The sequence below is a fragment of the Pituophis catenifer genome, unplaced genomic scaffold (genome assembly GCF_029215685.1).
Source record: "Pituophis catenifer annectens isolate HBS135680 unplaced genomic scaffold, rPitCat1.0.hap2 SCAF_1, whole genome shotgun sequence".
In the NCBI taxonomy this organism is placed as follows: domain Eukaryota; kingdom Metazoa; phylum Chordata; class Lepidosauria; order Squamata; family Colubridae; genus Pituophis; species Pituophis catenifer.
This window is the reverse complement of record NW_027256881.1, coordinates 246,857,401-246,875,218: the sequence shown is the minus strand read 5'-3', so window position 1 is coordinate 246,875,218 and position 17,818 is coordinate 246,857,401. Positions and strand designations below refer to the sequence as shown.

Sequence of the window (17,818 nt, the reverse complement as noted above, 5' to 3'; positions counted from 1 at the left end):
AACTTAAGAACTTTAACTTCTACAAATTGACTTCTCTAGGCAACCATATATTTTGTCTCTAATGGTTTGGTGTAACAGGAATAGTTACTCATGTTTTGAATAGCTGTATGTGCTGCTTGTTGCACATTCATTTGAGGACCTCCTATCCAAGTTAAGTATGTTTAAGAAATCTGATAAGGTCACTTATTATGTGGACAGCCTCAGCGCAGAATTTGTCCTGTTGAAAGATTTGGTTCAACTTTAGTAAGCTTTAGTCAAATCTATCGTTTGTAGTTATATGTTTGCTCTAAGATGGCTATTCCAGAAACCAATAGTGTAGCAGCTCTTCTTATGTACAGATAATCCAATTCAATACAGATGGGATTAAACAAAATAGAATGGAAGTTCTGAAGCTATTTTTAAAAAAGATACCCTATACATTAAGAGAGTTAATTAGATGCAGAACAAAAGAACTGTATTATATTGTCTGAATTATTAGACTGAAAACTCCTTCAGTTTGATCTCAGTGTAATATGTTAAGTCTGGAACACAAAAAGAGTTTGTTTATGCCAACTTGGACCAGTGATCCAGCTAGTTTAACAGAGTTGATGTTAGGTTTTCAACTGGAGTTTTCCAGTTTCATCTGGAAGTGACCAGGATTGAATCATTAGATAGGAACTATTTAGGTTCTAATTTGATTTCCATAAATTCTGTCATATTTGTACCCATATATTTTTCATGTTATACAGAAATAGAAATAATTTCCCATAAATTATGCTAATTAGGGTCTTAAATTTTTTACTATAATTTCATTACTCTGGAAGTGAAACAATACATTTTTCTGCTATTTTGGTCCAAAGGGAGTAATGGTTTAAGGAAATGCCCAGAACTGAATCCCAGGATATTTTTGCATGCATATATGTGCTGTACCAAAGTTATGACTCTCAAGATAGGGCTTTTCCAGTCATTGCTAAAGATTGTGTATACAAAACTGAATCTACCATGAAACTCTGTCAACCTACATTCTCTTGGTGAAAATAATATTTTTCTTATGAAACCTTTGAGAATACAGCCAAGCGTTGTAGTATTGATATCTGTTTGCTTATTTGTATTAACACACTGGTTTCCTTTACTGGTTTTGACTGAATATTTGAATGCATCTTACTATTTGGCATAATCTAGCTCAATTCAAGGTAAGGAGGTTAGAAGGAAAAAAACTAATCATGACATTTTTATGTCCCTTTCAACAACTCAATCCCTCCTGGTAATACATGAGTTTAGAAAAGCTGTTGGTCTAGAATTCTTCAAATAATTTACAAAGCAATTACATAAAGAGAACAAATATAATTAGAGATAGAGCAAATTCTTCTGCTGTTACAAATTTGCTCTGGAAAGCAGGATTCCAGTTATAGCAAAAGGAGTTGTAGAATCATAACAGGGGAGGGGCAGGCTGTATATACTGTATTCTAGCAGCCTGTAACTATCTGCAGATTTAAGCTTATGGGAGGGGGCGGTGTTTCACTTCTTATTAAGGCGAGGGACATGGAAGTTTAAAGAAGGAAGGATGAACTTCGCAATTGATTTCATCCTACATCCTCCTTTAATAGCTCTTCAGACAGCAACTTTGCAAATCCTTCAAGGCTACCCACACAATTTATAAGAAAACAGATTGCCTTATTACAGTGCCACGATAGTCCCCAGGAGAGAAGGAACCCTTGAGGTATTGTCTGTTTATGCTTTTTAAGTTACTTTAATAGCTTTTTATTATAAAAGGAAAGCTGTGCTTGGCAGGATGACTTGTATAACGGTAAAGTTATCTGGTCCATGCAGTGTGTAGAGTGGTCCAAAGAGACACTTTAAGAGGAAGGATCCCATCATTCTTCCCCTGCTTTACTGCTACAGCTGTTGTTCCTTCACTGCGTGTTGTGCAGTCAACATGCACTGCTTCCAATGGGTATTGAGAGTGCAAAATTCTGAGGTATTAAAAGATTTAAAGCAAACCATCTTTGCCTGAAGCATGCCTAGGGGGCTGCACCAACTGCTTTCTTGCTGGTAGGGCAGAACAGGCTGACTTTAGTCCTTAAAGTTTTGCTTTGGGGCTCCTCAGAGCAAAGCTTTGTTTGTTCATAGCTCTTCAGATTACCCCAAAGTTTAACCCCCAAGAACATAGAGGAAATCTTTGGAACGGCAGAGCCATTCTGGATCCAGCATGTGATCCACCTTACTCTGAGCAAGATACTGGAGGTCACCATCAATAGTGGGTTTCAATTTCGTTCGCTACTGGTTTGCTCATGGGCGCGTGCACGCGCAATGCTTCTGCAAATGCGCAGAGACATCCGGGTGGGTGGGCAGAGCCTCCCGCCATCACCACTACTGGTTCACCCAATCCAGGGTGAACCAGTAGCAATCCACCACTGGTCAGCATGCCCTCCAGAGAATTACAACAACTGCTTTCCACTTGATACTATGAATAACCACTCCAAGGAGTGGGATGGGAATTTATTATAATCCAAATATTTTTCTTGTGTGCCACCTAAAATATCGATTTCATTGCACTTAATGATAAGGAGTCATTAAAGAATGCTGTTTCCTTTTGCAGGCTCTTTCGAAAAGGATATGCAATCTAGTATCAGAAATGGGAGGGAGGCCTTCGCTTGCTATGGCAGCATCTCGCCAAAATGGCAACACTTTATTGAATTTGGGGAATAAGTTAAAATGTTCATGTTGGGAACAGGTTCATCTACAATCCAGCTCTTTTAATCTAGCTATCAAACATTAGCCTTCATCCTGTGTATGTAGCCCTTCCTCTTCATTTGAATAGATTGTTTTCCTGGATTCTGTTTCTTTTATCACCCAAGAATATGTGATGCAATCATTGAGATCAGTGATGCCATTTCAGTGGGACTTTGGACCAAAACTATAATGTTTCAGTATAAAACAACCCAGCAGGATTGGTTTTGCCCAGATTTAAATAATTTAGTATTCATTGTGTGTTTTTGTAGGGGGTGTCTGCTAATCAATAATAATAACTACATAATACAGCTGAATCGAACTGGCATTTTTAAGAAAAGATGAAGAAGCTAGAAAATCTGGTATAACTATCAACTATTCATTGTCCTTCAGTTTCTTCTACCGAAGAGAAAATTTAGGTAGACCGACGGTGTTACCAAGTTAATCATATTTTAATTCTAAACAGAGTCCCCAGAATAATCAATTTAAAAAAAAACTTACTTCTTCACTGTTAGGAAAGAGGAGATGATCACAAGAAGAAAGGTAGGGAGGGAGGAGGGGAAAAAAGATAGTTAGTTTGAAGGTCTGAAAAGAAATAGAAGTACCATTATCCCCAAAATACCCATGGGACATTAAGGGCAACACTGATGAAATACTTCCAAAGGTTACAAGGAAGGAACAAAGAACGCAGAGGAAAAAGTTCAGTGCAGGAAGCCCATAACTGCAAATGCCCCTCCCATCTCTAGATGAAGATAAGACAAAAAACCATTTTCCACATGCCTGAACTTCAGGTGGATTGGGGCACATGAAAATTAAAAATATTTGAATCTCTAGTTCATAAAAACATCCATATTACAAAGAACAACTTACTCTGACATCTTGGTTTTGTTGATGAGATCCTGCAATAAACCAGAAGGAATAAAGTTTTTAATAAAATTGAATTCTTCAGAATAGTTAGTATTGGACACTGCTTTGAATAGAAAACAAATAGGGTGATACTACCTCCCTAACTCTTCTCCTTCTGTTGAGTGGAGAAATAGTTACCACATCTATAGACAGCAACCAAATGTATTGTTAATCGTAGCTGGAGAAAACCATGATCCACCAAGCATTTCAGAAAGTTCCCAAATTTTATTCCTTTTTTCCTAGAAATAGTGTCTACTTGAACAACTGCAAGCATTTTTTTTATGGCAGGGGATATTTTGAACAGGGGAGCAAAACATGTTTTGAGATTTAGTCCAACATCTTATATTCATTGTAAGGATTCTTGGTCAATGACATCTTCTATAGTCAATGTTTGCATATTGATTACTGTGGGTGTGCTCACTGGTGCAGTGCATAACTATAACCTTAGGCATTACTGGTGTTTCAAGGATACCAGGATGATAAGGTGACATTTTCTCTTATTAGTGAAGCTGCTGGTGTCATTTTTTATGCTAGCCTCAGTCACCACCAATGTCCTTTTGAGTTGGAATAAGAGGAACAGTTAAAAGATGCCCAGCAAGGACATCCAGAAGGCAATGGCAAGTCTCCCAAAAGAAATCTTATCCTAAAAATGTGTAGGACCTATCACATAACTGAGAAGAAAGTGCTTCTAAATATGGCTTGTAAGGAACAGCAGCTGTCTCCTTGGATTGTAGCCTTTTCCAGTCCTAACCACACGAGTTGTGAGGGAATCACTGTTGCAACGACAGGAGCCCGAAGTATGAGCGACAATAACTTTGACAAAAAATGTCAGCCCACAGCTTGGGAAAGAGGCACAGCTTGGCCTCCCTGAAATGAAAAAGCAATCTCTCCGTTCTAATTTATTTTTTACCAGCAAATGTGAAAAAGATCAAGCAGCCAAGTGTGATAAACTTCCCGGCTCCCTTTGAACAAGCGGTTTTAGTGTTTGCTGCCTGCAGCCTCAAACTGCTTTTTGAATGGCGCATCAATTCCATTTCTTTCTGTCCCAAAACTTCTTTTGGCAAAGCAAAAATTGCTGCTTTTGTCCAAGCTTCCTCATCTGACAAGGCTGGATGAAAAAAACCCAGGTAAATTTAAGCAGCATGCAAATTTATATTGTTCAACTTTCTCACTTAATGTATGAGAGTTAGAACAGAGGAGAAATGTCAGTATTTCCCTTCTGAAGTGCCACGAACCGGCATTCTTGAATGGAGTGAGAGCAGCAAGAAACATAGTAGGGAGAATGTCAGATGAAAATGTGTAGGTTAAAAGTGGGGATTGGGGGAGAAACGGGACTTCCTGACAGGTGATGGGGAACAGCTTTTCGATTCAATGTTCACCTTTAGATCCTATCATTCAGCCAAGCACACATTGTTAATCTAAGCACCAGAGCACTTCTATTCCTTCCTTTTACTCCCTTAAAAGTAAAGAGAGATGAATAAGAGACATGCAAAGGGCTCACCCAAGTCCCAAGAAGAAATACAGAGAGCGCTGGTGGGAGGGCAGGTTCGACTGGCAAGCCACAAGCACTCGGCTTCCTCAGGAGGTATAAATGGGTTTCTTAAACAGCTCAGCAAAAAAAAATCTCTCTTTAAGGGCATGAAGCCTTCCTCAGACCAATAGTGTGCAAGGATCCAGAAATACAAATCACCACCCTCAATTAATGCAGTCAGGTTGGGAAACCCTGAAGGAACCTTGGAGAAATCAGGCACCCTGCTTTATCAGGCAATCCTCCTAAAGAGAAATAGGAATCTTTACCATTGGGTCAGTTAATGATTTTAGGCAGTAGGTAGGGAAAATTAATCTGGTGAATCAAAGGGATGAAAAGTGCACAGACTGAATTTGCATTAATCGTCCATGTTAATTATGATACTGATTTATCTAAGTTGTACACATCCTTCCTTAAGAAGACAGAGGTAGATTAGGCTGAACACTAATATTTATTTTTAGTTTTTATTTATTAAATTTATATGCTGCCCATTTCACTGGTCAGAGACTCTTACATGGCTGTTTGTATGATCAGCTCTTCGTGAAATATACTTTAAGTAACCTCCAACACTCAAATACTTTGGCCACCTAATGAGAGGAAGGACTCTCTGGAGAAGAGCCTAATGCTGGGAAAGATTGAGGGCAAAAGAAGAAAGGGATGACAAAGTACGAGGTGGCTGGATGGAGTCACTGAAGCAGTAGGCGTGAGCTTAAATGGACTCCAGAGGATGGTAGAGGACAGGAAGGCCTGGAGGAACATTGTCCATGGGGTCATGATGGGTCGGACACGACTTTGCAACTAACAACAACAAACCTCCAACATAGATCTATATTAATATTACCATGTACTGTTTTAAGGGGCAATATAGTAGGAACACGGTGGACACTGAGATTAAAAGGTCGGCAGTTCAGCGGTTCAAATCCCTAGTGCCGCATAACAGGGTGAGCTCCTGCTACTTGTCCCAGCTTCTGCCAACCTAGCAGTTCGAAAGTACGTAAAAAATGCAAGTAGAAAAATAGGGACCACCTTTGGTGGGAAGGTAATAGTGTTCTGTGTGCCTTTGGTGTTTAGTCATGACCACGGAGACATCTTCGGAGAGCGCTGGCTCTTCGGCTTTGAGACGGAGATGAGCAACAACCCCTAGAGTCGGGAATGACTATTTATTTATTTATTTATTTATTTTATTGAATTTCTATACCGCCCTACTCCCGAAGGACTCAGGGCAGTGTACAGCCATGAAATAAAACACATAGATATACAAAATTTAAAATCAAATAAAATGAATTAAATAAATTTGGCCGAATTAATACCCATAATTTAAAATACCCATAATTTTAAAATACATTAAAAATTTAAAATTTACACTTAAAAGGGAGAAGATTTAGGCGAGGCCCGCTTGATGAAATAAAAGCGTCTTCAACTCGCACATGTGTGTGAGGGGAACCTCTACCTTTACCTTTATAGTACTCAGCATGTTTACTGCAGAGGGGAATTTTGAATTCCTGACTTCTCAGTTGAAGTGAGTGGGTGCATTATTATGGTTGTGCACTTCAAAAATGGTTCAGAGGAAGTATTTCAAACTCTTTTCATGTCCCTGCCAGGAACTGGAGCAAACGACAGGAGCTCACCCTGCCCCATGGTCTGCACTTGGGTCTTGAACACAGGCTTCCTGCTTGTCAACCCAGCATCTTAACCACTTTACCTATCATGCTCCCTAGGCAGGATATAAAGAAATAAATAAATTCATATGAATATGTAAATGTTTGCATCTCTCCCAAAGATTAGAAATGTATTTGTATGTATGTGGGCTGGGAGGTGTTTTTTTAAAGTTTGCTTTCAATAGATTTTATTAATAATTTGTCAATTTATGCTAAAATTCAATTTTAAAACTACCTCAACATTCAGAACTTGAATACAGAATTTTTTGCACTGCAAGAGGTTAGTAAAGAAAAATGGCCTTATTTGTATGAAGTAAAAGTTACGAGATGGAGAAAAACTCCAATATCTGGTTTATAATTTCTGTCAAACTGCAAACCAGAAAAAAGAAAAGCTAATAATTCATCAATTCTGTTGAGGTGCCAGCTATATACTTTTTTCCCCAGTCCTGCATGCAGATTGAAGCAGGGAGAAGACAGATGAGCAGATTCTGCATAGCATCTCCTTGCCAGAAGAGTGGACATTTTTTATATATATTTGCAATGGAGAAGGGCACCTTCCTTAATATTTAAATGCCCAAGTTACAGATCACTTGTCTTGTTGGAGACAAGACAGTTTTCTTTTGCCACCTGCTGGTAGAGCTGCAGCCAAAACACCAGCAGATGACAGTCAATCCAGCTAATGCCAACAGATCCTTGTGGAAAGGAATCAACAGGTACAGTGAGAGTGGAAGCTCAGGTCAACGGAATTAGGACTGTTTCCACAACCACACCTTCTTCCTTTTGTTAGTGTTTCTTGAACCACCCACCTCTCACCCCACAGAACCTGAAGTGACTCCCAAACCAAAGCAAAAGAAGTCTCCAAGGAGATGGAGCAAAGCCAGTATAAATAAAGTATGCACTCGGAATGCGTGAAACTGTTGGTATACTGTGACATCCTCCTAACATGGACCACAGAGCAGGATGAAAATATGTGAATGGCATCACCAGTATGTAAAACTGCCCCAGATTTGGGCAGGAACCTACAAGAGACTGATTCATGGTAGAAAATTGGAAGATCTACAGACTTTCCACTATAGATGGCTCTGCAGATCTAGTAGCTGCAGAGATAGTTTCTTTAAACATATATATTCCTCTATTTTTGAAACATCCAGGAGGTGGTGCTGGGTGACTATTGTTTGACACCTAGGGCACTAACCTATGATGCCCTACATGGTTCTATCTTGCCCTCTATGCTGTTTAGCATCTAAATGAAACCAGTGGGTGAGATCATTTAGAGTGCTGAGTGGGGTGCCATTAGGATGCTGACGACAGCCAGCTATACAGGTCTCTGTGGTCTAATTTTAAAGAAATAATTAGCAACTGGGAATGTTACCTAAGATCAACAGGGGGAGGGAGAAAAATGGGAAATTAAATACACGTAAGGCAGAGGTGCTGTCAGTAGAAGAAAACTGAATTTAGGGATTCTTCTGCACTTCCCTGGAAAGGGTAAATTTGAAGTTTGAAGACTCTCCTTGACCTCTAGTGATTACTGGACTTGCAGGTGATGGCTCTTGTTAGATCGGCGCTGGAAAGAAACGCGACTCAGCTCTGGTCCATTCAGCTCTTTATTAGAATGGTAAAAACAGACTGCCGGCAGTGGCTCCCGAGCCTCCTTATATTCTGCTTGGGCCAGCCAGCCGGCCAATGACAGTTGTTCAAACTTCCCGCTGGTGGAAGTAACCAATCCCCCGGCGGATGTCCTTATAACAGCTCTGGCAAGGAGTGCATTGTCTCAGCTAGCTGTGGCTAGTGGTCAACTATAAACTTTGCTGAGCTGGGTGGACTTTGCAACCAATACCCATGCATTGGTTACATTACCTCTTGACTACTGCAAGATGTCTTACATGGGACTATTCTTGAAATATCATATTTGGTATAAAATGCAGACGCTCCAACCCTGTGAAAGATATTGGGATTACAGGATGCCTGAAACAAAGGATCTTCAGTTATAATCTGAGCACAGATTAAGGTGCTAATGTTGATCTTTAAATGATGCTTAGAGCCTGACGAAGCCCAACTCTGAACCTTTTCAGCTATTTACATCAGCAATAAATTCTTTTGAGCACCTTTATTGCTAGAACTCACGTACCTGGCAGTAGGAGAGGACCTTAGCCTATGTGGATCCTAGGCTATAAAATACCCTTCACAATGGAGTATATTTGTTACCCTCATCCCCACCTTATTTTTCCAGTATTCAGGAAAACAGTAAAATTTAATTTCCTACACCAGTTATTGACTGAAACGATTTAAAAGACATTGATTTTTTAAGTTTAACATATATTTATTTATTAAATTTATTTCCTGTCCATCTCACCGCAATGGTACTTTTGTGTTGAATAATTTGCACTTTAATTGTTCTAGACCAGTGAAGGCTAACCTTTTCTGGACCGAGTGCCCAAAGCGTGCACACACACACGCCCGAACTCCCAAAATGCAATGCATGCCCGGCCCCCGCGCATGCATGTGCCCCCATGCACACACACACCCATGCATGCATGTGCACTCCCACACGTGCCCCACCCCCTGCACATGCACAGCAGAGACCTGATGACCAGCTGGCTGGTAGGAGGCACGCGTACATGTGCGACGGAGCTGAACTGGAGTGATGACTCGCATGCCCATAGAGAAGGCACTGCATGCCACCTGTGGCACTGGTGCCATAGGTTCACCATCACGGTTCTAGACCATTGCAAATGTATCAATAGAAATGACTATGGAGATTCCCAGTCATCCAGGTCATGGTTGTCCCAAAGATACTTTTTTCAAGAGGCAACTGGAGTTTCTTGTTTTTCTCTGAAGATGTTTCACTTCTCATCCAAGAAGCTTCTTCAGCTCTGACTGGATGGTAGGGAATTTAAGGATTTATACTCCTCGCAGACAGCTGGTCATTTGCATTCTTTTAGCAAGTTGTTAAGGCCACCTAGTGATTTATCTGTGTCATCAAGGTCACCTGAGTGGTGCAAATGAATGTGGAGCCTTCTTGGAACTGTTGAAAGGACTGTGCTATAGATTGGAGATAGATAATGTTGTATCCCTCCCCCTCTGTTGAGAGAGGGCTGTTCAATTTTGACATAAATGGCTTCTTTGACCCCTCTTTCAAACCAGCAATCCTCTCTGTCCAAAATGTGGACTTTGCTGTCTTCAAAAGAGTGGCCTTTGTTTTTTTAAATGCAGATGGACTGGTGACTCTAGTCCTGACGGGTTTGTTCTCCTATGTTGTGCCATGTGTTTATGAAGAGATTGTTTTGTTTACCCAATGAACAGATCTGCATATGGTTCACTGCATTGTACTGCATATACCACATTGCTCAGTTTGTGTCTGGGTGTTTTCAGCTTCTGAGACACCTGAGATATTAGAACAACCTGTTAAACACTTTAAAAACAAAAAACAAAAATCTACCATAAGTTTCTATGGATACTTGTTATCAATAATTAATGCGATATGGAATTGCTAAGACATGAATGGAATAAAGTATGAGAGGTTTCCATGTTGCCTAGACAAGGGGACAGTATTTTAACTTTCATAGCAAGAATGTCAATGGATCTCAAATACAACTTATACAACAAGAAGTAATATTTAGAATGTATTGGGCTTCATTACATTTATATAGAAAAGGACTGTCAAAAGCAGAATTCTGTTGAAGATGTAACAAAGATAATGCTTCTTTGAAACATATGCTTTTGCAATCTCCTACACTTACCCAGTTTTGGAGAAAAGAATTGGATTATATAAATATAATTGTGCAACACAAGCTAACATTTCAGACTGTAATATTTTTGAACTATATATCTCATACGTGAAATTTGATAACCAGACAATATAAATGGATTCATCATGCCCTTACCCTGGCCAAAAGAGTGATATTGCAGCATGGGAAAGATAAAGGTATGGCCCATTTCAACCAAAGGATAGCTAGAATGATAGCACGCACAAACACACTTCTATAACTGCATTAGATAATTATATAGAGAATTCTAGCATTTTACTGGTAAAATGATATATTATATCTTTTTCCTTTTTCTTTTGTTGAATTTTTTTCTTTTTTAAAAAAAAAAAAACCACTAGGCTTTTTTCCTTTTATTTTATTTATCTTTGTGGAGTTTTTATGAGCAAAAAATAAAATAAAATAAAAAAGACAAAAAGATTAATCATCTCATGATTATAATCATCTGGATATAATCATCATAATCATCTGGGCAATTTAGCTAACCAGAAAGAATTAATTTAGCCTAGGTAGCTCCAGGACTATTTTGGATTTAAGTTAACTTTCTTTCTTCTCAATCCTATCCCAGAGAAACATGACATAAGAACAAAGCAGACAATTCAATGACAATTAAATGATGATCAAAATCTATCCCAATTTATTCAAAGTTTCTAGGCAGCAAAACATTTCCTCAAAATAGTAAGAAAGGAATAACTGTATAATTCATTCTATTACCCCACCCCACCCCAAAAGATGCTTTTTCAAAAGGCAACTTGAGTTTCTTTCTTTTTCCTTGAAGACATTTAGCTTCTCATCCAAGAAGCTTCTTCAGTTCTGAGTGAATGGTGAAAAATGGAAGGATTTATATTCCTTGCAGTCATCTGGTCATTAGCGCTCTCCCTGAGAGTTGTTGAGGCCTGCAGGGTGTTTTCTGCCCTGTGTTTCACTGTTGAACACAGGTGCAGGCTGTTGGGGATGAGTCTGTCTTGTCTGCATCTCAAATTGAAGAGCAAATGGTTCCTGTAGTCTACAGATTTTCTGGAAATCCATTCATACTCCCGCAGCATTTGAAAGGTGTTCATCCCAAAGTGCAATCTATGGAGATTCTCGATCATCCAGGTCACGGTTGTCCCAAAAGTGCATTTTCAAAAGGCAACTAGACTTTCTTTGTTTTTCCTTGCAAATGTTTTGCTTCTCAACCAAGAAATTTCTTCATTCTATTACCTTGAACCTACATTCTTCTGCAATTTGGACTAAGTGAAATCAGAGTTCAATGAGGCATCTCCTGTGCAAGGGACATTTCATCAGACCAATGCATTGCCTTAAAACAACACTTTCAAAATGATGTACCCGTGAAGTAATTCAGGAAATGGCTCCGCTTATTGCAATGAACTGTATGGGCTGTTTGGTGCCAAACTTTACCATCTTTCCATAAAGAGAGAGCCTTTAAAACTGCAATCTTGCAATATATTATCCACCGAATATTAACTTAAGTAAGCTGCGCTATAAATTTTACAGCATGCTAAACATCACTGTTTAAATGAAAACACAGCCCAAAAACTGACCAGTGGCTTAATTCCATCAAAAGAAATTTCAAATGAATAAGTGCTTGTCTGTGACCCACTGAAGCAAAGAGGGAGGAAAAGAAAATAAGAGAAGAGCTGTAACATCAGATTGTCACAGAACATAAAAATACACTGAAAAAGTAAAAATATCTAGTGTGAAAAAGTGGGGGAGGGGAGACTAACCCTAACTCTAACTCTGCAGCATTGGATTTGCCAACAGTTCAGTTTCATCTTTCTTTTACTTTACTGTAACCACCTTTTTCTTTGCATTACATTTTCTATTCAGCATTGTCCAGGTAACTGAGTATGAAACTATAATCTGAACTATGGAAAATAATGGTCTGAATTTACAATACAATTGCTCATTTGAGAGATTTAGCATGTTGCAAGAAAAAAAAAAAGAAGACAGATTTGTCTGAGATATTGTGATGAAGACATCCAAGTGCATATGCCAAATCAGGAGTCTCCAATCCCTGGTCCACGGACCAGTACCAGGCCATGGCATGCCAGCCACTGGGCCATGGAAACAAGCAAAGCCCCATCAGCAAAATGCAGGCAGCATGGAAAACCATGCCCCCTCTGATCCATGGAGAAAACTCTCTCCACGGTGCCCGAAAGGTTGGGGGCTGCTGTGCTAGATAGAGAATCAGGTAAATGATTGCTGCTGGATGGAGAGGCAGTGAGGCAAAGCAAGATTGGCTAGGAAACCGTCATAGAACTTTGAAAATGAAGACCATGTAATCATAGCAACATCCCAACAGCACAGCAGGAGACAGAGGGACCGAAGCAGTCACATCTTCCCCAAATTTCACTCCCTCAGGAGTCACAGATCCCAGAATTTGGACACATTCTGTAAGTTAGGTGCTTTGAGGTGCTTTGTTTTAAAAATGGCTGCTCTGTGATGCACCATTTCACCCAGTTAAAGGTCATGACAATTAGAGTTTTAATAGTACTTAGATTAAACCAGAGGCCCCCAACCTTTTGGGCACCAGAGACCAGTTCCGTGGGGAGAGGTTTTTCCATGGACCAGAGAAGGCATGGTTTCATGTGCTGCCTGCATCCCACAGATGGGGCTTTGCTTGTTTGCGTGGCCCAGTTTCTGGCATGCCATGGACCATTGCCAGTCCACCGACCAGGGGTTGGGGACACAGTGGGTTTAAATCATAACAGTAACCGCAGCACTAAATGGCCCTAATGTGTGCAAAATGCTACTGTGTTATGAGTTTGTCTGTGCTTCTGTGTTTTGGGTAGTGATGACAGATTTCTTGAAAGCTGCAGTCTGTTTATAATACATTGCCCTGGGAATCGCATAATTAATACATGAAAAGATTAAATAAACAGCTTATGAATACAAATAGCTTTGTGACGCAAACAGCCTGCAGACTTCCCTCCTATAGTCTATGCATTTACATCAGATATTTTTTGTTGACACTTACAGACAGATTCATCTCCCCATAGAGATCGATACATTTAAGCTTCTCTGCTTGGGGGACCCTTTGATTTGCTGTACCTTTATTCCTCTAAAGGTCAAGATGCTGAGCTCTGCTTCTGGGTTCTACCATTTGCTGAGTTTTGCTTCTATGCCTGAATCCAAACCCAACACAGGTTTAGATGGGCTTTCGGATTTTAATTGAAATAATGTTTAGACTTCCTGGTAGGTTCACTTATTACCTATGAGATCTATATCCTCTAAACAGAGCATTAGGTGCTGCTGACCTGGATTTAAAAGAAAAGACAATTAAGCAAACTCTAATCACAACACAATGCTCATAAAGTTTAAACAAAGAGTGTCTGATGAAACAATAAAATCTTCAAATGACACGGGAATTATTACTGATTCCAAGTTTTGGGAACCATAAGAAAACTCTGTTTCTTGTACATTTTAGGTAATTTGTGGGTTTTAAAATTCATTCTCTTCTATCTAGCTACCCTTGACTTTGTAGCATCCTGTCATTTTGAGGCAAGAAATATAAAAATCTGCAAAAACTATATTTTACATTTTTAAATAGGTTTCATACACTTGGAAAGCCACATTTTACACTTGAAGCAAAATGAAGAATGCTAGCCCCTTCCAGTGGGTCCCATGGGTCTGCCAAATTGCTCTCCTCAGAAGGGTGCATCCCTACCACCACCTATAAAAGTCACTTGTTAATTTAAACATAAATTATCTTGCAAGCAAGATCCATCTTACAAGGAGCCAGCTGGTACAGAATTTAGCTTGAGCTGCCACCCCTGAAAACTGGTCTGGGAACAGACAGGCTGTTGCTGTAGAATTCAACATGCTAACTCCAAGGTACTCAATTTTCCCCAAGGTTTTCACAATATACTCAACCATAAAAAGGTGGGCAGCTTTGCACAATTCACTCCGCTCAAATTTAGCTGGATAATTTATGGTTCAGTAAGTATGTGAACATAGGACAATTCTGCATTGCAGTTAAAGCTGCTTGTCTCCCATGTTTCTACTGCTTCTAAAAGTGACTGAAAATTGTAGTCCAAATTGCAATGGGTTGGCAACAGAACTGGGTGGGTACTAAATCTGACCACCACAAGTCTTAATCCTTGCTTGAGTTTTCCTTCTCCCAATCTTTTCCTTTACTTTACCAGATGTTTCACATGTGGATGCGTGTAGCCCCTTCCCAATTATCTCCTGCTTTGACCCTTCCTTTCCTCCCTCCCCCAATGATGCCATCAAAGCTCCAATCCTACAATAATCAACGCAAAAGGAACAATTGTTTTTATGTTCCTCTCTTCCTTTGTAGAAACAAAGTGGCAGTATACTTATTTTGCAACCTAAAGATACTTTTTTAAAAAAATAAGGAAAGGAAGTTTTGCAAGATGGGGGTTGGAAAAGCAAAGGTTTGTTTTACCCAGCCTGGGTAGAAATTGAAAAGAGGCCCACTGAGAAAAGTAAGGAGTTGAGTATTTAGGTTTAAGGATAGTCCACTGACTTAACAGGCTAGAATTGGAGCATCAGAGAACATAAATCTGATAATTCAGGGTGAAATGGCTACCCAGAACAGTGGCCAACCACTGCAGGAGAACAGACATGCCAGGCATTGCAGCCACTGGGAGCTGGGGGTGGGGTGGGGGTGCTATTAAATAGAACAAAGTACTGGAAAAGAGTTTATGGTAGCTCAGATTTGGAAACAACAGTTCTGCATTGAAACTCAAACATATAGTAAAGATGTGGGGTGCACCGAGATTGAGATAAGGACAAATTCCCCTGTTTCTATGCTCAGGAAGCAGTGAATGACCCATAAAGGTGACAGTTGTCAGCCTTGCAGGATTGTTCAAACAAGATGCACACCCAGAAGTACTACCATAGCTCTAACTTTATTGTAAGGTTACACTCACTGAAATTTGCAAGTCTGAAAATACATCTCTCCCTCCCCCACCTTTACAGTCCAAGATTCTATAGAGGGTCCCCTCTGAAATGTTTCCCATGCCCACATTCCTTTTGCAGGCTAAGCTGCCACTTATTGGACTGTTGACCAGGCTCTAGCTCTATCCCCTGTATCTCAAGGTTATTTCCACATGCCATTATAATAGTCACTGGAGGACTCCCAAAAAGGGCAGGCACTTCCATCTTTGCTTCTAGATGTTGCACAGATGACCTGCTTTGCATGTGGCTCATTTGCTTTTCATCTTAAGGCTTCACCCAATGAGTTTTAATGCAACTGAATTATGAATCTACATTCTGAATTTATTCTGGACTTCATTTCTTCATTTCATTTCCCACCTTCATATTCAGATTTCTTCCCACTTTTACATCACACTTCTTATTTAAGGCTAGAACACTTACATCAACTGAAGTCATTGAAAAACAGATCAGCTTCCAAATTCTGTTGTGCAGAATGATGAAAGTAATTTAAAAACAAGGCTATTTTCACTGTATTTTAACTACAATGACTCCTTTGATATCCTACTTGTTTTACTTGACTGGTGGGATGAGTGGCTAGAATATCCATCTTTAAGTTATATGAATAGTGGAAATTATTAAAATATCTGTATGGCAGCACATTTGATGGTGACATCAGTCTCAATAAGAAAAACGCTTTGAGGTTCAGAAACACATTCACATTTTTTTCAGTAGTTGGTGCTAAATTTTGAACATTTGAACATTGTGCTGGCTTCTTGCTTGATAAGGGTATATATATCTTTACTTTCTAATATATTTCATATATGTATATGAAATGTATATGTGTATGTATGTATATCAGTAGTGGGATTCAAATGTTTTTACTACTGGTTCTGTGGGTGTGGCTTGGTGGGCATGGCTTGGTGGGCATGGCAGGGGAAGGATACTGCAAAATCCCCATTCCCTCCCACTCTAGGGGAAGGATATTGCAAAATCTCCAATCCCACCCCACCCCACTAACCTGCTTTCCAGCTCTGTTCTCCTGTGCAGGGCAACAAAAGAAGACCCAGCAGATCAGCTGGGATTTGGGAGGCAGAGAATAGATGAGGGCAGGGCCAGCCAGAGGTGGTATTTGCCGGTTCTCCGAACTACTCAAAATTTCTGCTACCGGTTGTCCAGAACTGGTCAGAACCTGCTGAATACCACCTCTGATGTATATCTGTATCTATATATGTTTACCTTTTGCATGTAGATATACCGGTATATATTGTGGAGTTCAATTTGAGAACCTGCCACAAAAGTCAAGACTCTTTGATATTTTGCAACAAGTTCTCATTTAGTCACAAATGGCACCTGTGGGAACAGGAGCCAAATATCATGAAGGAATATCTGTCTTTTGTGTGCTTGTGGAAATCATCACTCTGCCCCCAAAGAAATGGCTTCTAGCTCTTTACATTCAGAAGGTGGAAAGAGGTACAAGAATGTGAAATTGGGTTTCTTTATCAATAGGACTTACCTTTAATAACCTGCAGTCCCTGGAATTGTTTTGTAATGGCTTCATTAATTTTTCTACAAGAAACCTCTTTATCAGAAATCCTTGCATTCTTGAATGCCTCTCTGTCTGTTTGCAGACTAGCTTTCCAAAGACGTTTGATTGTCTAATGAAGCGGGAGATGTCTGCATATTATAATGATGCAAATACTTTTTTCTGAGAATTCTAAGCATGAATTCTTGCAATAGTCCAAATGTCATCTAGTTTTAGGAGCACAATGTTTAGCTGTTTTGCTTTGCTTTTGCTTTTGCTTTGCTTCCTGTTGCTATTTCTAGACTGCCTGGTTAAATCAAGCAACCTCAGCTAATAAAGGATAGATAAAGATAACCTCAGCTAATAAAGAGTAGATAAAGGATCAACTCTTCCACAGAATTGGCTAGCGTGGCTGATTTTGCTATCCAATATAGTGTTTGCCATGTGATGCCCCATCTGGTGCATCATGTCCAGTGGTGGGTTGCCCCTGGTTCACACTGGTTCTATAGAACTGGTAGTAAAACTGGCGGAAGGCTCCGCCCACCGACCCCGACGTCATCAGAATGCTTCTGCGCATGCGCAGAAGAGCGTGCGAGTGAGCGAGCAAAGCGAGCAAGCAAAGCAAGCGTGCGTGCGCGGCCCCTTTGCGAACCAGTAGTAAAGGTAAGTAGAACCGACCCCTGATCATGTCCCATATCTCATACCTATATGATGCTACTAGTACTACATTCGTGTCAGGAGTACCAAAGCATTTCTGGGTTGAAAGGATTGAAAAGTGACATGACCATTGTCCAGGGGATGCCCAGTTGGGGGGCCCTTTCATGTC

At 39.9% G+C, this 17,818-nt stretch overlaps 1 long non-coding RNA gene across 1 annotated transcript; it reads right to left on the bottom strand.

Moving 5' to 3' along the window:
- Positions 1–3,574: 3,574 nt before the first annotated feature.
- On the bottom strand, positions 3,575–5,200 carry LOC139308989 (uncharacterized). The gene is made up of 2 exons (XR_011599778.1): positions 5,117–5,200; positions 3,575–3,608 (listed from the first exon to the last, which is right to left on the bottom strand). It is a non-coding gene; the product is annotated as an uncharacterized lncRNA (long non-coding RNA).
- Between the last annotated feature and the right edge of the window lie 12,618 nt (positions 5,201–17,818).